Genomic DNA, 24,785 nt, shown 5'->3' with positions numbered 1-24,785 from the left:
CTTCGGGAACGTTTGCAAAATATTTGTATATTCCGACCTGAAAATGAGTACCTTAAATCTCATATTGTGCGTCTTTTCCTGCGTAACTTTCACTCTCTCCCGCCAATTCAACAATCCGCGGCCATTCCACATGTCCTCTATTTACAACTAACTTTAAGGGAATTCTGAAACAACTAGAATAAATTTTGAACTCATTTAGTGAGTTGCAATGTAAATGGTAATAAATCTAAGAAAATTCTCAAATGGCATTCGATTGCAGGAAAGTCTCAACTTTACAACACTGAACTCAATGTAGCGTAGACACAAAACAAACTAGGAAAGACGAATTAAATATTTCCATTCATTATGAAGATGGCGAAAATACGTGGCTGCGGTAATGGACTCTCGAGTCCGGTATGACCAGTAAGTAAGTAAGTATGAAAATTTTGTAAAAGTGCTGCCCAAGTGCCAAGGAGCATGCATATTGGACTCCTGAGTCCTTTTCTTAACTTCTGCCCGATTGTTTGGGATACTCACAAAAAAATGCAAGTAATTTAGAATTAAATGGTGTCCTGTCTGTATTCTGGCATACTTTCAACTCTTCGAATTGATCAGTAAGAGAATTTAACATGGATGCTAAAAAAATCTCCATGCCAATAGTGAGGTGGAAGAAAACATATCTCCCAAAGTGCTGTTGGACCATAGGAACTGGTATCTGAGCGTATAAAAAGTTTTTCTACCTTACAAATGTGTGTCACTTCAGTATGGTAGGATCACGCAAGAGTTTAAGGCGCGAACATAGGCAAACACACTCTCTCTCTCTCTCTCTCTCTCTCTCTCTCTGTCTGTCTGTCTGTCTGTCTGTGTGTGTGTGTGTGTGTGTGTGTGTGTGTGTGTGTGTGTGTGTGTGTACTAATGGAACAGAAAAGATAGGCGGGTAATAAAGTACGAAGATGAAATATAAAAATATCTGACTGCTGAAGACATGAGGAAATTATTCGAATTACGTTGCAGAGTTAACAGGAATTACCTGTGTCGCGTCAGTTCTACAAAGTCACTTTTCGATTTGAGAGAGGTCTTTCATAACAACAATCCTCTTGTCGGGCTTTTTAACAATCTCCAACAAAACCATAAAACGCACTCAGTGAAACAAAGTGCTCGCACATCTTTTTGTGTTAGTCGTACGCATCTCCAATTTACAAGAACTATAGACTGATTTCCCGGAAACTATATATCCTGCCACTAGGCACAAAGGGAGCACAATTTTCAGCTCTTATTGATGTCCAAGAAATAGTTGTTTAGTAAAAGTTCTACATGAAATCTCTTACTATCTACAGGAGTCTATGTAAGCACTTCAAATTTCTTCATTCCAGTTCCTAACTTTCACGACGAGTGTCAATATTTTGAAGCAAATATTTTACTTTCCCAAATGTAAATCATAGCTGCTTGAAATTGCATAATTAATCACACATTATTCCACAGATACCGTTGCATGGTGAACAGTTGGTTAAAGGCAACTGATTAGTTCAGGAGCTTGTTCCAACACGGATTGTCATTTTCATTATTTCCTTTGTTTGTTAAGTTCTGTTAAGTTACATCACTGTATAAACTTGCTTCGTTTTGAGGACGACTAGCCAACAATACAGCTCCACAATGGAGTGTTAGATCATGCTTGTCCTAGTGTACGGACTCTAAAGTTCGGAAATGAGATGGACCTTGCAGTCGTTCCCGTAAAGCAACTTCTTTGGGAACGTTTATTGGTGCGTGGTAACTGGTGTTAGTATAATATCTTGCTGCGTCTCCCTAACAGTCGGCGTGGAGTCTGACGGTATGGCTACTTTCCGCAACTTTACGGCGCGGTTTTTCGGCGCGCCGTTGCACTCAACAGGTGTCTCAGCGGCGGCAGGTGGAGTTTATTTTGTTTGCGCGGTGTTTACGCCGCGGGCGGTGGTAGCGTCTCGCGCGTTCCAACTGCTCTCTGCTACCATCCTCTTCCCTCACAGTTGACAGAGGCGCCTAAGTAGCTTTAGCAAAACTCACTGTGCTGGTTTCCTTTCGCCGGCATTTTTGTTCGTGCTAATCAAAGAGATGACTTCAGTAACTATTACTTAACTTCAATCTAACAGGAATTTAATTTATAAGTTTCTGAGTGCGATAGATAACGTAAAGGTAAAACTGCCCCGTCTTCGGTAACAGATAACGTTAATGGGGTCTTGGTTGTTAGTTACCACTGACTCGTCTAGTTGTTACGCTTAATCCGCATGTCACTAAGTCGATAACAGTAGTTTCCACATTGCTTCACAGAACCATGCTATACCAGCCTAAAGCCATCCTGATATCTCGCAAGAACGTGTTGTACAGAAAGGAAGGGGCCGAATGATTTGAGTATTAATTCGAAAGATTTCGTTGCAATATATTATTTCGGCTTTATGTAATTGGAGCATGAGTTAGCTTGAGATTGTGGATTTCCGTGTTATAATTTTAATAAGTAAGTTATGAGTTAATCTATGTGACTTGATTAACCCTTTAATGCATGAATAAATTTCTAACCGAAAGATAAAAATCAAAACTCGTGGTGCTTTAGACGTACCCGAAACACTCAGGAAAATGCAGCATTTGTCAGAAGCGTTGATTGCTTCATGAAGAATCAGCACCTACCGATAATGGCATTCCAGAAAAGTTAACCTTGCCGTTATTAGCACAGAACTGGTATAATGAGAATACATAACACTCTGCATTAAGGGGCTAAACATACATCACTACAAGTTCTGAGGAATTGAATCGCTGTCCTCCTGAAAGCGAATCAATTGTTGGTTGGAGGATTATAAGGACAAAACTACTGGATGATCAGTGCCTTTTTCCTCGAGCTGACAGGTCTGCACGACTGTAGATCATAGAGAGCCTACCGCGGAAAATCCAGGGGAAGAAAATCTCACGGTCTGCGAAAGGTCAACGAAGACGAGATTAGGGACAGGAAGAAGAAAGGGAAACAGAGGAAGAAAAGGAGGCGAGGTGCCCCATCTAGGGAGCGGCCACAAGCCCCTGAAAGCAGAGTGCAATGAAGGGACCTACATCCCCCAGCCTCCGCCATTACCCCGCTCAGAAATTGCCTAGGAAAGACTAACAACACGAACAGGGCAAGAGAAGCACACGAAGACAAAAGATGGACAAGTCTAACAGAGCACACGAGAGGGGGGAAGAAGAGTAAAAGAGCAGGCAGGTAGAGGGCCAGACTGGACCACAAAGGCCAAACAGCCACAGCCCGGTCTTTGCAGAGGAGGCAACAGTGTGTTCTGCCAACTCCTCAATGGACCAGTTAGTAAACGGCCCTCCCTTAAAGAGAGTGGTAAAAAACGTAAAACTACGTCAGCCGCTGAAGCATCGTCTCCTAACACCGGGGATAGTGAGTCAGGGAGATGAGTCCGTTGCAGGGCGGCTTTGTTGGAACTGTGAACCACCGTCAAATGGGAACCACAACGACAGTGGTGTGGGTCCTCGCATCGGAGATGGCCCTGACCCAGCCAAGCACAGCTGATGCAGAGCTGGCAAAATACGGTAGAGCCCTTGTGAGAGGCCTGCATGGAGGACTTCCACAGATTCATAGTCTCCCTTATCACCTGTAGTCAGAGTTAGCCACCCCATATTCGGGATTCCTAAAACTTGACGGAGTAATACCGATGGGAGGTCTGTTTGCGAAATACCGATCTCAAGAGTCGGTTTACTGGTAGCCAGTTTGGCCAGGTTATCGGCAGGATTACGACATGGCCCAGGGTCCAGACAAAGGTCACTGAGCGTCCACATTTATTCAAGGGCATATAGGGAATCCTGGACAGCAGTGACCAAGGTATGGCGATAGTAACACTGGTCTAGAGCTTGCAAACTGCTCAAGGAGTCGCTGCAAATAAGAAACCACCTGTGCAGGAATGGATAGGCTCAAGAGCACGAGAAAAGGCTACCACTCCACAGTGAAAGCATTACAGCGACCTGGCAAGAAGCAGAGCTCATTATGTGCCGGGTTAGTATAAGTGAAGCCCACGTGACGTTCCCCAAATTTGTCTTCCAAGTTCTCCGCAAAGAATACCGGCTTTGTGGCCGAGAAGGATTTCCCAACTAAGTATTGGGAGAGACTATTTTTCTGCTTGCCACTTATCCCTACATTCATCTCACGATGTAAGCAGCGAAGAGCTCATTTTACTGTTTATCTCTCTACACTAAAAGAGGACTTTCCTTCCACAGCGATTGCTGGGATCGTATGGCCACCAACAGGAGATAACTTCATCCGCTTCATCTGCAGTTCATCCGTCATGGTGCCACCCACTACGAACGGAGGCTCTCTCCATGGGCGGCATCCAGCTTCAGCAACGGCTGTCTGGCCAGTAATCTGCTGCTTGGAATCCCCATGCCCAGTCACGACTGGCACATACTCCTCTCAGCTCAGGCACGAGCAGTGTGATCCCTGTGTGGTCAGTGGGTACAACCGTGCAGGTACTTGACTGCCCACCCACAGCAGGATGGTTACCGTGCTGGGTTTTGGGTGTACTACCTTATTAAAGGGAAGTGTGCAAAGATGGAAAGGCACAAAGGTGGAGCAGATACCGCGTCTGGCGACCTTCCCTGCACGATCCGCACTTCTGGAGTATTTTGAAAATTGGTGGCAGGTCAATCCTAACAATGGGAACCGTGTATTTATTTGAGGGAAAGTTATAGAAAACTTCAGAAGTGGAAACTCGAGTCCCCGTCATAAACCATATCCAAGAAGGTTCTGTACCAAGAAAACCAACCAATGGGGTGAAAGACGGAGAAACGGGTAGTTTAAGTACAAGCCTGCAGCACGTAAAGGAAGTAATGCTGCTAAGGCTGGGGCCCCGTGGCAGCTCAGGAGAGACTTGTGAAAACACTGGGGGGGGGGGGGGGGGGGGGGACTTCCAATGGCTTACCACTTGCCACCTCTCACTGAGGTTTATAAGAATCTTTTTCCCCAATCATTATCCGTGTAAGGGACTGTAAGCAGCCTTCTTAATGTGTGGTAGAATAAAAAATATCTTCCAGCACATATATTTTCCTAAGGCCACCACTATGTTTTACAAACAGACAGAAAGAAATATGCCTTTTATACAAATCTTTTATTGTGTTTCACTACAATCGCCTTCAAAATGTTGCATTCTGGAAACACTTTTTCCACTCTTATGTTGCGTTTCTTTATACTACTAGGCCAACGGCTGAGCTGCCATTCTTTTAACAGAAATGACAAATTTTAAAGCAACAGTAATTTATCATCTCAACAGCACTCATCTACTGCTTGTCTATGAAAACTTGAAACGTAAGGCCCGTACAGTGAATCGCAAAGTGTAGCTGTACATGTGGAACTGTCAGCAACCACTATGTTTACTGTTTACAGCATCCCAGAGAGGTTTAGAGTAGTTAACTGTAGTTATCGTGGCGCTACTTCCATGTAGAATAAACGCTAGTGTATTCGTAAGTGTAGAGCTGACAAAGTTAACACACTATTCCTATGGAAGAGAAGAACGTTATAGCTATTTTAGTTGACTCTGGAGTGACTAAGTCAAACGCAATTCTTACTACGATATCTGGTCAATTTCAAGCTCTCAGCAACACGTGTATTTTTTAGATTATATTTAGGAAAAACGCTTATACACTCCTGGAAATTGAAATAAGAACACCGTGAATTCATTGTCCCAGGAAGGGGAAACTTTATTGACACATTCCTGGGGTCAGATACATCACATGATCATACTGACAGAACCACAGGCACATAGACACAGGCAACAGAGCATGCACAATGTCGGCACTAGTACAGTGTATATCCACCTTTCGCAGCAATGCAGGCTGCTATTCTCCCATGGAGACGATCGTAGAGATGCTGGATGTAGTCCTGTGGAACGGCTTGCCATGCCATTTCCACCTGGCGCCTCAGTTGGACCAGCGTTCGTGCTGGACGTGCACACCGCGTGAGACGACGCTTCATCCAGTCCCAAACATGCTCAATGGGGGACAGATCCGGAGATCTTGCTGGCCAGGGTAGTTGACTTACACCTTCTAGAGCACGTTGGGTGGCACGGGATACATGCGGACGTGCATTGTCCTGTTGGAACAGCAAGTTCCCTTGCCGGTCTAGGAATGGTAGAACGATGGGTTCGATGACGGTTTGGAAGTACCGTGCACTATTCAGTGTCCCCTCGACGATCACCAGTGGTGTACGGCCAGTGTAGGAGATCGCTCCCCACACCATGATGCCGGGTGTTGGCCCTGTGTGCCTCGGTCGTATGCAGTCCTGATTGTGGCGCTCACCTGCACGGCGCCAAACACGCATACGACCATCATTGGCACCAAGGCAGAAGCGACTCTCATCGCTGAAGACGACACGTCTCCATTCGTCCCTCCATTCACGCCTGTCGCGACACCACTGGAGGCGGGCTGCACGATGTTGGGGCGTGAGCGGAAGACGGCCTAACGGTGTGCGGGACCGTAGCCCAGCTTCATGGAGACGGTTGCGAATGGTCCTCGCCGATACCCCAGGAACAACAGTGTCCCTAATTTGCTGGGAAGTGGCGGTGCGGTCCCCTACGGCACTGCGTAGGATCCTACGGTCTTGGCGTGCATCCGTGCGTCGCTGCGGTCCGGTCCCAGGTCGACGGGCACGTGCACCTTCCGCCGACCACTGGCGACAACATGGATGTACTGTGGAGACCTCACGCACCACGTGTTGAGCAATTCGGCGGTACGTCCACCCGGCCTCCCGCATGCCCACTATATGCCCTCGCTCAGAGTCCGTCAACTGCACATACGGTTCACGTCCACGCTGTCGCGGCATGCTACCAGTGTTAAAGACTGCGATGGAGCTCCGTATGCCACGGCAAACTGGCTGACACTGACGGCGGTGGTGCACAAAAGCTGCGCAGCTAGCGCCATTCGACGGCCAACACCGCGGTTCCTGGTGTGTCCGCTGTGCCGTGCGTGTGATCATTGCTTGTACAGCCCTCTCGCAGTGTCCGGAGCAAGTATGGTGGGTCTGACACACCCGTGTCAATGTGTTCTTTTTTCCATTTCCAGGAGTGTATTTAGAAAAGACGCTCCAGTGAGTCTTGTTGTTTACAAGTACGTGGCAGCTAAAAGTTCTCCGTTGGCACGAGTGACCATTGGAATCTGTAGCCGTTTTATCTAGATAAGTACCTTTATTTTTTCCCATTTCCTACTGATAAGACCAGGACGAGGTGTTGCGGAACTTTTTCTTTTCAGACAAATATCCCAGTAAGCTGGAAGTGCGGCACAGAGGTTCCAAATTAGGAACATTTGGGAGGGTGTTTCCAGCTATGGCATTCTCCTGATCACCAAGGAAAATCTTCCGAAATTCTTGGTCGGAAAATAGTGGAATTTGACCTGTTTGTAAAATATATGTGTGTCAACGTTACCCATTAACCCAGACAAATAAGAAACGCAAATGTGGAAATATGTAACGATCAAATAATGTGCAAACGATTGTGCTGCCTTTTGTCGGTTCTGCATATATCAAAAGTCAGAGTCCTGAGAAGAAGAGGAATAAGACCTACTTTCACAGCGTCGAGGAAGAAGGTGATTCTGCACCCAGTTTACAACAGACAACTTCACGATCCCTGGGATTTATAACACCTCCTTTGAGTGTGGAAGCAACTACATCCATCAAATGCCGGCCGGAGTGGCCGAGCGGTTCTAGGCGCTACAGTCTGGAACCGCGCGACCGCTACGGTCGCAGGTTCGAATCCTGCCTCGGGCATGGATGTGTGTGGTGTCCTTAGGTTAGTTAGGTTTAAGTAGTTCTAAGTTCTAGGGGACTGATGACCACAGCAGTTAAGTCCCATAGTGCTCAGAGCCATTTGAACCATTTTACATCCATCAATGCATCCGTACCATTCCTGACTGCTGCGCAGAGAATCAACTGCACATTAAAAATAAAGAACTTGAGAAATCAACAGCTGCTGAGCACAGCTCCACAAATAAACAAAATATACTGTTTGATGAAACAAAATTATTGGTCTTGGCTTCTGCATACACGGTTTCTATTTTTACACGGGCAGTAGAAATAATGTGCGAGAGCAACTTCAACCGGTATATAATCTTAGTGGCGCCAGATAGCGATCTCTCTACATTGATAACAAACAGACAAGAACGAAATTTTCACTCTGCAGCGGGATGTGCGCTGAAGTGAAACTTCCTGGTAGATTAAAACTATATGCCGGACCAAGACTCGGACTCGGGACAATTGCCTCACGCGTGCGAATGCTCTGCCAGGTGAGATACCCAAGCACGACTCACGGCCGGTTCTCACAGCTTCACATCCACCAGTACCTCATCTCCTACCGTCCAAGCTTCAGAGAAGTGCTAGTCCCGCAAATTTCGCAAGAGAACTTCTTTAAAGTTTGGATGGTAGGAGATGAGGTACTGGTGGATGTGAAGCAGTGAGGAAGGGTCGTGAGTCGTGGTTCAGTAACTCAGCTGGTAGAGCAGTTGCCTTAAAAGGCAAAGATTTCGAGTTACCGTATCAGTCTGGCACACAGTTTTAACCTGGCAGGAAGTTTCAAGAAACAGGCAAATTCACCGTACTATTTACTTTCCTACAGGAGGGGTGGTGCCACATGCGCAAACGTTGGCATCACCTGTGGAAGCATGACGTGATTGCTGACCAATCACAAGCCGCTGACGCAGAAGCCAAGACAGCCAGTTGTTCCGGACATGACGATTGTGCTAATCATCTAAAGCTCGAGGTTTTACCCAAACTTGATGCGGCGAGAAGTCCGAGAACATTTTATACCGGCGTGTCGTCGTGAAAAAGTTCATCCTTTATATATATATATATATATATATATATATATATATATATATATGTGTGTGTGTTTGTTTTCGCCTCTACTGTCCATTCGCACATATATGATTCTGTTCACATACTGTAGGGGCCGGTCTCCAGCCGTTCACAAGATTTTTCACAGCTCTGAGAAGTTTGGCACGGCAGTCACGTTTCGTAAACATGTAGCAGCGCCAGCAGGCGAGCGGCGGGACGCCACACGCGGCGGCGCATGCGCAGCGGTGCGTGGGACTTCCGCCGCCCCCGCGCTTCCGGCGCGCAGGAGTGCTGACCGCAGCGGCGGGCAGTGCCAGAGGCAGCTGCGCGTGACGTCACGCGGTGCCCCGCCAGCCCTCGCCTTACGCGGCGGCCGGCGCTCCTGTTACGTGCAGACTCGCCGCCAGGTCACGCGACTTCAAAAGGCGCGGCCGCATAAGCTGCACACGTCGACTAGCAGGACACGTTCTGGAGGCGGACGCCGCCACCGAAAGAAGCGCTCTTTGTAGCTTAGTCGTGACTTCTTCTTTTACGACATTCCTCGACAGTTGCCTGAAAGTAATTCCCTGTCTGTACGTCTCATGGAGATTCTGCCGCAAGTTCTTTTAATATTTAGTGCCTTACTCAGGAGGTAGAGTTCGCTCTGTCAAAGCTACGGTTCGATAGTTTTGGTGCTCTATGTAAATGAAGCAGTAAACGGTAGCATTACTGGTAGCACTGATAGGGAAAGAAAAATAAATGAATGCGTCAGAGAGAAAATGGGAGCCGAAGACTTCTTCTCGTGTTTTGTTTGTTTGGTTGTTTCTTTTGCACATAATCTGAATCACAAATCGTTCACTGCTAGTCCATTGTTTTTTCCATATCCTTACAGAATATAAACTCCGTTTTGTAAGTAATAAACATTAGTTTATCGCCTAACTTCTGCGCTTTTATGTAACTAAAGAAATTAGTTTCGATGCAAGTACAATATGCATGCACAAACGTAAAAAATATACAGAATTATAGTCATTATTTTCTAGTGAATAGGAAGTTTAACATCATCATCGACAAGAGTTCCCTTTTATTACTGATAAGTGGAAAAGTTTTATATGAAGAATAGTAAAATGACTTAAATAAGCTCGACGAAGTACTGAAGCGATGCGTGGTATATTTTTGTTTTGCGGTCTTTCTATTTTCGCTTTTTGTTAAGTAAATTGAGTTTTCTAATGTTACATGATAAATCTATATTGTTTCTTTATTTTTACTATAATATCCCTCTGTTTCACCTTACATAACAAAAATTTTCAAATAAAACACAATTCAACACTGACAACTTCAGTTTTGCCTTTAAACACTGTCTACTTTCAAGTTCAAACGGCTCTGAGCACTATGGGACTTAACATCTGAGGTCATCAGTCCCCTAGAACTTAGAACTAATTAAACCTAGCTAACCTAAGGACATCACATACATCCATGCCCGAGCAGGATTCGAACCGGCGACCGTAGCGGTCGCGCGGTTCCAGACTGAAGCGCCTAAAACCGTTCGGCCACACTGGCCGGCTACTTTCAAGTAACACGCACGGGGATAACTATGTAGAACAAAAACGTAGCTTGGGTTACGCGACCCTTTATACACTGATCAGCCAGAACATTATGACCGCCTATCTAACAGCCGGTATGTCCACCTCTGGCACTGATACCACCGCCGATGCGTCGTGGCATGGGACCAGTGAGACCTAGGTATGTCGCTCGAGGGAGCTGGCACCAGATCTGCATGCGCAAGCCACGTAATTCCTGTCAATTCCGAGGAATAGGGCAATGAGCTCTGACTTCGTCCAATCACATCCCACATGCGTGCGATCGCGTTTAGATCTGGAGGGTACAGCACATCAATCGGAACTCGCCACTGTGTTAATCAGAGTCCTGGCCTTGTGACATGGCGCATTATCTGCTGAATAATGCCACTGCCGTCGGGAAACAAGACCGTCGTGAAGCCGTGTACAAGGTCTGGAACCAGTGTCCGATACTTCTTTGCCGTCGCGGTACGTTGCACGAGCTCAACTAGACTCACGGATGCCCAGGTGAATGTTCTCCAGAGTACAATAGAACTGCCGCCAACTTGTCTCTGTCCCGCATTACAGGTATTAAGGAGCTGTTGCCCTGGAAGACGACGAATTCGCACCCTCCCATCGGCATGATGAAGTTATTGGAATTCATCAACACTTTGCCACTGCGCCAACGTCTATTGCCGCTGGTTACTTAGCTATTTCAGTCGCAGTTCCCGATGGCGTGTAACGTTGGATCATGCATGGGTTGTCGGCTGCGAAGGCCCTTCGTTAGGAGTGTTCGGAGCACTGTGTATTCAGACACTTGTTCTCTGCCCAGCATTGAAGTCTGATGTTAGTTCCGCCACACTTCGCCCGCCTGTCCTGTTGAACCAGTCTGCCCAGCCAACGACGTCCGACATCTGTAATGAAGGGTGGTCGTCTAACCCCATGACATCTGGACGTGGTTCACAGCGTATTGATGACACTCACCACAGCACTCCTCGAACACTTGACAGTCGTGCTGTTTCCGAAAGGCTCGTGCCCGAGCCTCCGAGCCATCAAATGTGCCCTCGGTCGAACTCGCAAGGGAAAGCCACGACGTTTGGAACGCGGATTTACTGCAAACTTCGTACACTCTTAGTACTCCACGAGGACAACAAAATGTGTAAGCAGTAGCGCGTACTTCTCAAGCGTTATTGAGAAAATCGCAAGATAATTTCGGTCGTCAAATATATACCTGTTCGTGGCCGTTTTTACCATGAAGCGCCGGCAGTCGAGTGGAAAAAAAAGAAAGAAAAAAAAGAAGTGGCTAGCGTTCAAGCCCCGTAATCGCTGGATCGCTGGATCGAGTCCCGCTCGTCAACTTTTTTTTTATTCCTAACACAGTCATTTTCTTTACTATTTATATTACAATTGATATAATGGGGAAATTACGTGTAATCGGATGAACTTTTATTAAATTTACAATGTTACTTGGCAGTCTACAAATTTTTATTATCACAAATAATATAATATTCATAACTACCGACTAGTAAACGACCAAATGCATAAAGTGATACTGAAAATGTATGCTTGTCCGTGTAGAGAACGGGAAATTGCTTCTCTTGAAGACGCTATTAAAACACACTCGATACTGCATGACCAATGATCGGCGCCGATATTTAAGGAAATGCTGCGTTATGCATGGTTTGCTTCCAAATTATAGACTGAAAGAGAGGTTTCTGAAAATGTTAATGAGGCTTGTTTTTCCACGGAAAACCTCAAAATACCTTGCATGTGCGCAAACATAGCATTTATTAAATGCAGCTGGTGCCGTTTAACTTAGTTTTTCATATTTTTACGAAAAATACCATCCCCCAACTTGTACTCGTAATGTCGAAAGCGACGATTAATTGTACATCTTTCGAAAGCCGTCTGTCCCGGTCAAAACTTGGAGGTAACAAGTCGTTTCGGGCTCCTTCCAGGTATAAGGGATTTCTCAAATCACGGACAAGCATACACTTTCAGTATCACTTCATGCGATTGGCCGTTTAATAGTCGGTAGTTATGAATATTATATTATTTGTGATAATAGAAATTTGTAGACTGCCAAATAACATTGTAAATTTAATAAAAGTTCATCCGATTACACGTATTTTTCCCACTACATAATTGTAATATAAATTGTAAAGAGAATGACTGTGTTAGAAATTAAAAAAAAGTTGACGAGCGGGACTCGATCGAGCGATTACAGGGCTTGAACGCTAACCACTCGGCTGCCGGCACTTCATGGTAGCCGGCCGAAGTGGCCGCGCGGTTAAAGGCGCTGCAGTCTGGAACAGCAAGACCGCTACGGTCGCAGGTTCGAATCCTGCCTCGGGCATGGATGTTTGTGATGTCCTTAGGTTAGTTAGGTTTAACTAGTTCTAAGTTCTAGGGGACTAATGACCTCAGCAGTTGAATCCCATAGTGCTCAGAGCCATTTGAACCATTTGAACTTCATGGTAAACAGGGCCACTCACAGGTATATATTTGACGACCGAGATTATCTTGAGATTTTCTCAATAACGCTTGAGAAGTACGCACTACTGCTTACACATTTTGTTGCCCTCATGGAGTACTACGAGTGTACGAAGTTTGCAGTAAAACCGCGTTCCAAACGTCGTGGCCTCCTCTTGTACGATAGATCGCGGACCTTCCCCATTCTACACACGGACAGCACGCTCACCCATACTACATGCACAGTGCGTGTGTCTGACAAGCAGTCATTCCTCGCGAGCTCACGCTGCTATCGCCTGGACGGGTTTATATCGATAGTAGGTCTGTGATCATAATGTTCTGGTTGATCGTGTACATCCTCACTTATGTTCTAGACGGTTCATCGCTATCGCTTTTTAGGGGACACTAGTAAGACACTGATCATATACGTAAAAGTACAGATCGTTATAAGAGTTAACGGTCGATAGGTAAGCAACATACCTAAGGTACAGGTAACGCGGTTACGACCGTAACTGCCCAAACATAGCAGAAAAAACACTGTAGTATGGGCTTACCTACTATAACCTACGGTATCCTATGGTAATTTTATAACTCTAGTAACATATCTAAGTAATGACAAAGTACACCAAACAAATAGCAATGATTGTTTAGCCAAGTACGTGACCAGAATATCGATTTGCAATAATTTTGCTATACACAATTCCAATTTTGTTGTTGTTGACGAAAATTGTTAACTCTTGTGTGTCAAAGATCTAAGCAGTGAAGATAAATAATATTGTTAATCTTCTTTTACCAGTTACACTGCTGAATACCAGCAGCAAATGCCTATTCGAATCTGCTACAGATTCAGATCGTAGAATTCAGTCTTGGTCATCTTTTATTTTACTTGTACAAACAACTAGTTTCGGCTTTACAACCATCATCAAATCTACAAGAGGAAAATAAATGTACAGGTATTTCAGAATCTTTGGAACCTGGACATGATCTTACGACATTTGAACGGAAAAATGTTAGCGTTTTTCCTTATAAAAGACCTCTGGATTTGACAACATTCCTTTAGAATTAAGGAGATCCTTAAGGAAGCCAGGCATGACAAAACTACTCCGTCTGGTATGCAAGGTATGTCAAACAGCCGAAATACCCTCGGACTTCAAGGATACTGTTACAAGTGTCAATATTAACGAACTATCAAATTTTGCCTCATGACTGAAAAATACTGACACGAATTATTTACAGAACAATGGGAAACGTAGAAGCCGATCGCAGAGATCAGTTTTAGCTTCGGAGAAACGCAGAAATACACGAAGCTATACTGATCCCACGACTTATCTCGAAAGAACGATTTTAGAAAGGCAATCCAACGTTCACAGCATTTGTTGCATTAGAGAAAGTTTTTGACAATGACTGGACTACACCCTTTGAAATTCTGAGTAGCAGGGATGACACACAGGACGAAACGGTTATTTACGACTTGTATAGATACCAGACTGTAGTTATAGTCGAAGTTCATTAAATGGAAGCCGTAGTTGAGAGAAGGCAACATGACAGGGTTGTAACATGTACATCGAAAAAGGAGTAAAGCAGACGAAGGAAAAAATCTGCGAAGGGAATTAAGGCTCGGGGAGAGAGAAGAAAAAAAAAGTTTTGTGTCTGCCGATGACAGAGGCGAGAAGGGACTTGGAACGTAAACTGAACAGAATGGATGGAGCTTAATAACAGGCTATAAGGTGAATACTAACAGATGTAGACCAGTAATGGAATGTGGTCGAATAAAATCGGACGATGTTGAGGGAATTAAGTTAAGAAATGAGACACAAAGAAGTACTAGAAGAATTTTGCTATTTCGGCAGGAAAATAACTGACGAAAGCCTAGGTAGAGGGGATATAAAATTCAGACTGTCAAAAGTAAGAAAAGCATTTCTGAAAATAACGAATCTATTAACGCCAAATGTAAGTTGAAATGTTGGGAAAACTTTTTCTGGAGGTACTCATCTCGAGTTTAGCCTTGCACGGAGGTGAAATGTGGGCGATAAACAATGTAGCACGTAGAGAACAGAAGTATTAGAAATGTGGTGCCACAGAAGAATGCTAGGATTAGATAGGTAGATCGGGTGACTAACGGAGAGGTAGCGAATCCAATTACAGAAAAAATAATTTATAGCACAACTTGACTAAAAGGAGAATTCTGTTGATAGTGCACATGCTGAAGCATCAAAGAGTCCTAATTCTGTAAAAAATTGTAACGGGAGACGAAGGCTTGAGAACTTTTAACATGCTCGAATGTACACTGAGGTCATGAGTTAGCGATACGCATATATACAGATGAGGGCAGTATCGCGTACACAAAATATGAAAGGGCAGTGCATAGGCTGAGCTGTTATTTCTATTCAGGTGATTCGTGTAAAAAGGTGTTCGGCATCATTACGGCCGCACGATGGGAATTAATAGACTTTGAACGCGTAATGGTAGCTGGAGCTGGGCCGGCCGGAGTGGCCGAGCGGTTCTAGGCCCTTCAGTCTAGAACCGCGAGACCGCTACAGTCGCAGGTTCGAATCCTGCCTCGGGCATGGATGTGTGTGATGTCCTTAGGTTAGTTAGGTTTAAGTAGCTCTAAGTCTAGGGGACTGATGACCTCAGATGTTAAGTCCCATAGTGCTCAGAGCCATTTTTAGCTGGAGGTGGACGCATCGGACATTCCATTTCCGGAAATGGTTAGAGGATTCGATGTCCCGAGGTCCACAGTGTCAGAAGTGTGGCAAGAATACCAAATTTCGTGCATTACCTCTCACCTTGGGCAACACAGTGAGCGATGGCCTTCACTTGACGACCGAGAGCAGCGGTGTTTGCGCTGAATTGTAAATGGTAACTGACACAGCTTGAAATAATCGCAGAAAACGGTGCGACGAACGTATGTGTTGGCACAGTGCGGCGAAATTTGACGTTAATGGGCAATGGCAGCAGAGACCCACACGAGTGCCTTTGCTGACAGTGGCTTTCCTGGACTCGTGATCATATCGTTTGGAGCCCCCAACGACTGGAAAACCGTGGTCTGGTCAGATGGGTCCCGACTTCAGTTGTTAAAAACTGATGCAGGTAGCGTTGAAGCGTGGCGTACACCCCACGAAGCCAGGCAGCCAAGTTGTCAACAAGGTATTGTGTAACCTGGTGGTGGCTCCATAACGGTGTGGCCTGTGTTTACCTGCCCAGCTGAACCTATTATTGACTGGATACGGTTGCGTTAGGGTACCTGGGGACCATCTGCAGCCATTCAGTGGACTTCATGTTCCCAAACAACGATACCATGTCGCCATGCCACAACTGTTCGCGATTGGTTTGAAGAACATTCTGGACACAACGAGCCAATGATTTGGCCACCCAGAACGCCCGACATGAATCCCATCTATTATTTATGGGGCATAATCGAGAGATCAGTTCGTGCACAAAATCTTGCACCCACAACACTTTCCGAATTGTGGGCGGACCTAGAGGCAGCATAGCTCAGCGTTTCTGCAGGAGATTTCCAACGACTTGCTGAGTCCATGCCGCGTCGAATTGTTGCACTACTCCGGGACATTTGACATCTCAGTGTATATAGATTTCAGAATTTATGCAAATAATGAAGAGCTTTGTACCGGATAGACAAGCGTGGAGAACTGCACCAACTAGTCTTCGGACGAAGATCACAACAAAAGCACCTTGGCTATGAAAGACGGTGAGTACACGGCAAAATACTAGCTCATCTGCCGAAAACCTGGTATCGTTGTTATGAAATATTACTTACACGCGTGCTGCTTTGGACACCCCGTACATACTTTTAAAATACTCTCCTCTCTTTTCTCTGCAATTTTCGAATTACTATTGCCTCTAGTATCGCGATACTTCTTAAAACAGTATTTCTCTTTCACGAACTGGAATTCTACATTTTGTCCTAGTTATAAAGAACAACATTGGCAGTAACTTACACGCCATTTTTACTGTACTAAGTTTCCTGATATATTAAATTTAAAATTACGTGCCTCTTCAAGAAGTGGAATCATAACGTTTTCTTCAAAATGCGGGATGAGTTCTCCTGCATCACTTACAATAAACAAGCTTAAACTCCTTTGCTCCACCTGTTTTAATGAGTCACACAGAAGATCACACATATATTTTGAATATTTTGAACCTTCAGTAATTGTAATGTTACTTAAACACCTCTTCAATCGTGTTCACTCAAACTGTCTACACCTGGATACTCTTTACTCTTCCCTAAACTTCAAAGAAATTTTTTTCCTTTTTTGCTATTATCTTCACCACCTTGATTCCTTTTTCCCCTTATTATTAAATTGCAAGTTTCCATTTTCATTCGTAAGTACAGCACATTTACTTATACTGCTCCGATACAAAGCTCAATTCGTACTATTTCCATGTTATTTCCAACCTGAGCTTCGAAGTTTTGAGAGTTTTCTTTTGAAGAATACTTGTGATCCAAGCACAACGATTCTCACAGACAACTAAGCCACGCAATCTTCCATTCGGTAGGTCCCTCGTGAATTAAAGTTACAAGGGGATATCCTTGCACGCCGTATCACCTAACTGCAGATACGTTTTAAAAGCAGAGCTTCTGGAAGTAGGACAGACGTTCAGAAAAAGCCGCGACTCCGCCTCAGAGCTGGCACAGTGCATCCCGCGGAGGGGTATTAAGGTAATGGGCTGCAGGCGCGGCCTTTCTCTCTTTCCCGCAGAAAAACGGCGCGGACTACTTCGTCGCCTGGCGCTCGCCGAGCAAAAGAAAGGAGGTGACTCTTCCAGAGGACACGCCACGTCTCGCAGCTGCCCGAGAGCAAGAAAACGGGGCAGCGGATTTTCCACACCTGCGTACGTGGCTACGGCTGGCGCTGCCAAGCTGCGGCTGGCGCTAGACCCGGAAGTAGTCAGTCGATTGTTTACTATTCCCGGAAATCTTCATCGCCAATACTCACCCGTTATAGGCATTGCCTGCAATCCAGCTGCCGGCCGGTGTGGCCGAGCGATTCTAGGCGCTTCAGTCTGGAACCGCGCGACCGCTGCGGTCGCAGGTTCGAATCCTGCCTCGGGCATGGGTATGTGTGATTAGTTAGGTTTAAGTAGTTCTAAGTTCTAGGGGCCTGATGACCTCAGATGTTAAGTCCCATAGTGCTCAGAGCCATTTGAACCATTTTTTTTTGCAATCCAGCTTAGACGAATAAAATAATTATTCCACGAAAGTGTGTATTCAGAATACTGTGTTAAGTTGATAACCAAACATCTCGTACAGGCCTCTTTAATTTCCAAATAATAAATACAATGAATTTAAGAGTAACTTTGCAATTCCCAATGACGAAATTAACAGTAAATAATATTTTAATATAGGCTATGCATCTCTAAGATAGAGAATGAAGGTTTACATTACGGTGCCGAAGTCTATGTAACAGACTGGGGCCTGCCCACAGAGAGCAAAATGAATATCCCGAAATAATCAAAATCAAAGTGACAGAATATACCACCATCCCGTCCTTCTATACTATAGTTTAAGGGGGGTTAGGACATCAAACGGGCCGTCTTGAGCAGGAGAGACACCACAGGACATTTTAATTCCCACTGTCTATACTTTTACGAATAAATTCATAAAACTTTGTCAGCATGACCAGGAAGGATTCAGAATTCACACTCATTGCAGTGGAAGTTCAAAAACAAAACAAAATTAATTTTGTTTTACATGTGAAAGTTCATCATTTTTTCACTTACTATTGGCTGCGTTTGTTGCCGTAGGTACACGTTTCTTCATAAGAGAGATTCTTCGATGAATTTTGCACAGCATGCAAACCATACTTACAAGTGTATGAAACTCTAGAAATTATTTAATTTATGAAAAAATGAAGGTGCTGTTACATTTTAAACTTCATGTTTAGAAAAAACTCAAATTTTATAGTTAATTATCTCAATTTTTACTACAGTTTTCAATAGATGTGGAAAATTCTAGAGTTTCATACACCTGTAAGGGTGGTTTGTATGCTGTGCAAAATTTATCGAAGAATCACCCTTACTTATGAAGAAAAATGTACCTATAGCAACAAATGCAGCCAATGGTAAGTGAAAAAGGTCAAATTTCAAATGTAAGAAAAAATTATTTTCTTATATTTTTGAACTTCCACTGCTATGAGTGTAAATCCTGAATCCTTTCTGTCCATTTGGACAAAGTTTTATGAATTTATTCGTAAAAGTATAGACAGTGGAAATTAAAATGTCTTCTGGTGCCTACTACATGTATCTCCACTTTGCCAGTATGTAGACAGCTGACTGTGGTCCGCGTAAAGCTACATATATGTTCTGAGAGAAGTATCAAATAACAGCAGCAGAGCAGTAGATGAAAAAAAAACTAGTAGATTTTTTCTTTAAACTAACTATTTCCCTCCTATCTACACGCATTTATCGTAATTATCGATGTGAGTAGCCTAGGATTAGCCATAATTTATTGCTAACACGCTTTACAGATGTAGTCAAACTGATTGCTTCAGCATGTTAACATATTTATACATCCCTGCGAGCTTACGTTTCAAAATGGTTCAAATGGCTCTGAGCACTACGGGACTTAAAATCTGAGGTCATCAGACCCCTAGACTTAGAACTACTTAAACGTAACTAACCTAAGGACATCACACACATCCATGCCCGAGGCAGGATTCCAATCTACGACCATAGCAGCAGCGCGGTTCCAGGCTGAAGCGCCTAGAACCGCTCGGCCACAACGGCCGGCAGCTAACCTATAGGGAACTATTTATAGAACATTATGAATGCTTGATTGAACGAATGAAGATGCTGACCACGAAACTACGCGGCCATTCCTAGGATAATTTTCAAATCCCTCCACTGGGTCTGTAAGACGTGAAATTGGCATTTTTAGGCATTTCACCTTTGGTAACTTTCGGGAACGGTGGACTAAATCCTCGATAGGAGTTCCTGCCCCAATATCCGATTCTATTCAAAACTCATCCAGAGCCATCCATCGGTGTAAACGAACTAAAGAGTCATCGCAACGGTAGGAGCTGGAAGAATAAAATATAATACACCCTCACGACAGCCTTATGAAATCACTGTAGGACTCCACCATTACCTCCAAATCTCATTAATACAGAATGTTCGCTTTTGATCCATGTTTGCCAAATTCTTCTTGTTAAGTAGTCAAATGGAGTCTATGACCGAAATATACAGGACGGCGTTATTTCATGCGATGGATTAGAAATTAAAATCAGTTCTTACAGAAGAACCCTACACAATGGAAGAACGCTAATGTATTTTCTCTCTGACGCCCACTCTATATTACGTACGCTAGTGCCCTCCTCCTGATGCTTGTTAAAACACTCCTGAATCAATATACTTACGATACTGAAGCACGAGGATGACGAAAGATTTGTCCATCCAAAGGAATCATTCATCACAATCACTTTAGGGAATTTTGACCCACATTAAAAGTAGAGTCACAGAAAAAGCTGCACACTTATCCGATCGCGTAAAGTGTCCAAGAATGGATACTGACACTCCGCCTCGCAAGTCCTATATGGTAGAAATTTTGAATCTCGTAATAATGTTAACAAACTTTGGCAATCGGAGTTCGTAAAGGAATGCATGTTGCAATTTGTGTAGCGAAAAAACACTGAAATAATTAAATTCCGTTATTGATCCTGTGTACGAGATAAGAGCACAAAATATATAGATACAAACCAACATTTAGATACAAACCAACATTTAGATATAAGCGAAAATATAAAAGAAAATAGAGCTGAAGGTTCAATAATTAAATTACATTTGAATAGTTGAAGGCTATTTGCTAATTTCACGTTTCACACAAGGTGATATGAAGTTCAGTCTTTTGAATAAAGGTCGTAGTTCGTATTACTAAAGAACACTTTGTTGTCTCTTCAGAATATCATACCTTAACAAGTAACAATAGCCAGTTAAGGAGTGAAGTCAGCAAGAATTAGTGAGGATGTTGGGATGAAGTAGGCAGAAGTCATGGTCAAGAGGCGGGCTCTCAAGTCCATTTTAATTCTTTGTATAACACGCAAAGAACCAGCGAGTGGCTGCCATAAGCGGCACGAAATCCCTACATTGTCAGTTGATGGCAGGTTCTCTGGACGGCACCCGCTCAGAGCAAAGATATCGTTGCCGCGTCAAATCAACATCGCGCACTATTAGGTAGTTTAAAGACTTTTAACACAGACAAGCATGTGTTATATTACCAGAATGAGATTTTCACTCTGCAGCGGAGTGTGCGCTGATATGAAACTTTCTGGCAGATTAAAACTGTGTGCCCGACCGAGACTCGAACTCGGGACCCTTGCTTTTCGCGGGCAAGTGCTCTACCAACTGAGCTACCGAAGCACGACCCACGCCCGGTACTCACAGCTTTACTTCTGCCAGTACCTCGTCTCCGACCTTCCAAACTTTACAGAAGCTCTCCTGCGAACCTTGCAGAACTAGCACTCCTGAAAGAAAGGATACTGCGGAGACATGGCTTAGCCACAGCCTGGGGGATGTTTCCAGAATGAGATTTTCACTCTGCAGCGGAGTGTGCGCTGATATGAAACTTTCTGGCAGATTAAAACTGTGTGCCCGACCGAGACTCGAACTTGGGACCCTTGCTTTTCGCGGGCAAGTGCTCTACCAACTGAGCTACCGAAGCACGACCCACGCCCGCGAAAAGCAAGGGTCCCGAGTTCGAGTCTCGGTCGGGCACACAGTTTTAATCTGCCAGAAAGTTTCATGTGTTATATTACCAACGGGCTACTTCAATTTGCTTGTCTTGAGATAACTGCGTAATTAGCTTTAAGTGACGGCAACACCAGTTTATTATATAGTCTCTTTTTTTATGTTTTGGAGGTTTGCCTATCGCATGAAGCAGCAACAGTAGAAACTGTAGCGGGTATTGTACGAGTAGCAGCATTTGATTGACGGGGAAAGGCGTTACCTCCACTTCTTTGCGTGATGCATCACGTGCACTGCAGGGTTCTGAAATTCTACATATCTTCAGCTGACAGCTTTCTAGAACGGAGCAGAACTATTAAGGAGCTGCTGTTAACAGTTATCAATATTTACGACAACCTCGTGCCTGCAATGCAAGACAAATTCATTGTTGCAGAATATGAAACAGTATCTCTAGCAAGACTTTTTCATCTTCGTAACTACTCCATTTTCTTCTGCGCTGACTGTTACAATGGTAATTCTTCGTAGTTGCTAATCCTTTCAAAAAGAACAAAACAAAATATTTTGAGCAGCTACTGACAATTTTCAGATAACTTGTGAAAACAGATTTAATGAGCCATTGAAGTAGTGTATCTGCTAAGACAGGTCCTGAACAATCAGGTTCACATTATGAAGAAAATGTCTCTCGTAGCATCCTAGTCTTGGTGCAAATCTTCAATTACCACAATTACATGCAGGGACACGTATCCCTACAGAATCCTAATAGGAAAGGGTACAAACAAGTGACGACTTCTTGAGAAGACACTAAAAACGGCGTCCTAACATAATTGCTAAGACGAAGACAATACGTAAGCGGGGACAAACTGGGTCATCAGAGGAAAGGCTAGTCTTCGTTATCGGCCGCAGGCCTATCAACCGTCGGGCAGAATAAACGGATTCGTCGGTTTCTAAGTGGGTCATGTCTTCCGACCGAAACCACTCAGACAACAGAAAGAAATTGGAAATGGAGCCGGAAAAAAATAATGTCAAGGCTTAAATGGCCTATATTAACGACTTTTGGAGGAGTATCGGCACTAATCTTAATAGTGTGCAACAATATTACTATATTTACGTAAGCTAATAAAACTTCATAACCCCGTTAAGGATCGCGCGGACTGCCGATTGAAAAAGTACTGAACCCATGAGGTTTGTCGGTTACAGCTTCGACGATCAATCTTTCTTCCCTCGGCTTCTACGAAAGATAATCGTCAGCTGAGTGACAACAGCGGATAGCAGGACCACAGAAAATCACAGCTACCCGCGGCTTCAGACCAAACAGTGGGCATTTAGTAAAGTACGTCGGTTGCGCACAAAGTAATGCATCGCGTTTATTTCTCACCCGAAAACAATACTACGAAATCGAAACGTTACATATGTATCATTTTATGTCTCCTGAGTGAGCGCACAAAGTTTCCGTGACTTCCGACAGATAGCGTAGCTGCAGGACAGTTTCAAAATGGCGTCTGTAGGTGATATACGTTACAAGCAACATGCCGTCACTGAATTTCTCACTGCAGGGAAAGAAACCGTGGGGAATATTCATAAGCGCTTGTGGGAAGTCTACGGAGCATCTGCTGTCAACAGAAGTACAATCAGTCGCTAGGCACGGTGGGTGATGTCATCAGAGGGCGGTTCGGCGGAGCTCCATGATTTGCAGCGGTCGGGGAGACCATCCACGGCTGTCACACCTGAATGTTGCAGCGAGCTGATGTCAGTCGCCAGGTCAGACGCATTACGACTCGGCAGTTGGCGCTAAATCTGTAAATCAGCAAAGGAAGTTCACATAGTGAAGCACTGGCTCCGCCATCAGGGCAAGGATTGGTACCGACAGGGTATACACGCTCATTTTTAGCGCTAGAGGAAGGAGACCGAATGGGGTGGAGATTACGTGGAAAAATAAGGTGTGTAGATAAAACACCATTCTTCCGTGTGTGTAATTCCCATTGTGTTCAAAAAATAACTGTTGAAGAGAAAAATGTGGCGCATTACTTTCTGGGCAACTCTCGTAGATTAACGAAGTTAAAGAAATTTTCCGGAAGGAAGCGAGTAGTAGAGCTTGTGCAAAATAAACTTCTGACCGGCATCAACACAAAGTGAATACGTAATAGCAACTACTATAGTTTAGTATCATATTCGTACTGTCAGTGAATTACAGCGCAGTGGAATCGGGCCAGTTCAAATACGATACGACCACTTCCTTCTCTTCAAAACATGGAAAATGGAGTCATTTTTCTAGGAAAGCGATCACGAGTATAATCACAATAGTAAAAGGAACCTCCACTAGTGTATGGTACGAGTTTTTCTCGCTCGTTACAATAGTGGTAGCGGACTATGTGCACATTAGGGTTGACTTAGCACAATCAGCATACACCGCATACTTAAAACTGAGAATTAAAAAAAATTGTATCCTATCCATCAAATGATAAAGGTCCTGTACGTAAAATTTAGTAATGTGAATGATTTTACAAGTATAGTAAAATGACGACATTATGGGAAAACTGGCCAGTGCAATTGGACCATTTAAAACGAGAAGTACATTGGCATGATTATATGAACTGATGTATAGAAAATAGCGATATTTCGTCAGATTGTAGTAAATTACCAGTAATAACATTCTAGGATTGTAAATAAATTATAATTGTTGGGATACCGCTAGGTGCCTAAGTGTAATGTAACATACGACGCACATCGGTGTTACCCATTATACGAGGACGTGCTGGAACGTAATGCCTCCGAATTTTTTTTATGTATAGTCCGTTAAACAGTTTCAAGTAAAACAAATGTTATTAACATTCTACATATTTATTCTTCATGTCTATACATGTTTATTTCTCAACATTTTCACCCTGGCGACGAACACATTTCTCCCAACGATAGACCATTTTGTTTATACCGTCACTGAAGAATGTTTGACTTTGTTCATGGAGCCACAACCCCACCTCCGATTGCTTCATCACTATCTAAGTGAAGTCCTGGAAGGTGTTGAAGTTTTGGGAACAGTTCAAAGTCGGCCTAGAACGATCGGTGACAGTGAACACCTTGCATTGGATTTTTGCACATGTCGCAGCGCTCATGTGTGACCTGGCATTTTCATGCCAAAGGATAGGGTGCTCCATATGAGGACGAACTCCTCGAGTTCGAAACTCGATTACAGCACGCTGTTTTTTCACCCACCGAAGTAGTTACGTTACACACAGCCAAGTTACAAGCTACAATTCGGAGCACTCTGG

General features: G+C 44.1%; 1 protein-coding gene and 1 non-coding gene across 2 annotated transcripts in view; both read right to left on the bottom strand.

Annotated features, from left to right (window-relative positions):
- Nucleotides 1-24,785, bottom strand: part of LOC124776414 (cAMP-dependent protein kinase catalytic subunit 3-like) — a 303,144-nt gene that overhangs the window by 100,630 nt on the left and 177,729 nt on the right. The gene's annotated exons all lie outside the window — the stretch shown is intronic.
- Trnar-gcg lies at nucleotides 21,122-21,196 on the bottom strand. The gene has a single exon. It is a non-coding gene; the product is annotated as a tRNA-Arg (tRNA).

This window comes from Schistocerca piceifrons, chromosome 2 (genome assembly GCF_021461385.2).
Source record: "Schistocerca piceifrons isolate TAMUIC-IGC-003096 chromosome 2, iqSchPice1.1, whole genome shotgun sequence".
NCBI lineage: Eukaryota > Metazoa > Arthropoda > Insecta > Orthoptera > Acrididae > Schistocerca > Schistocerca piceifrons.
The sequence above is the reverse complement of the archived record's forward strand: the minus strand, read 5'-3'. Positions and strand labels throughout refer to the sequence as shown.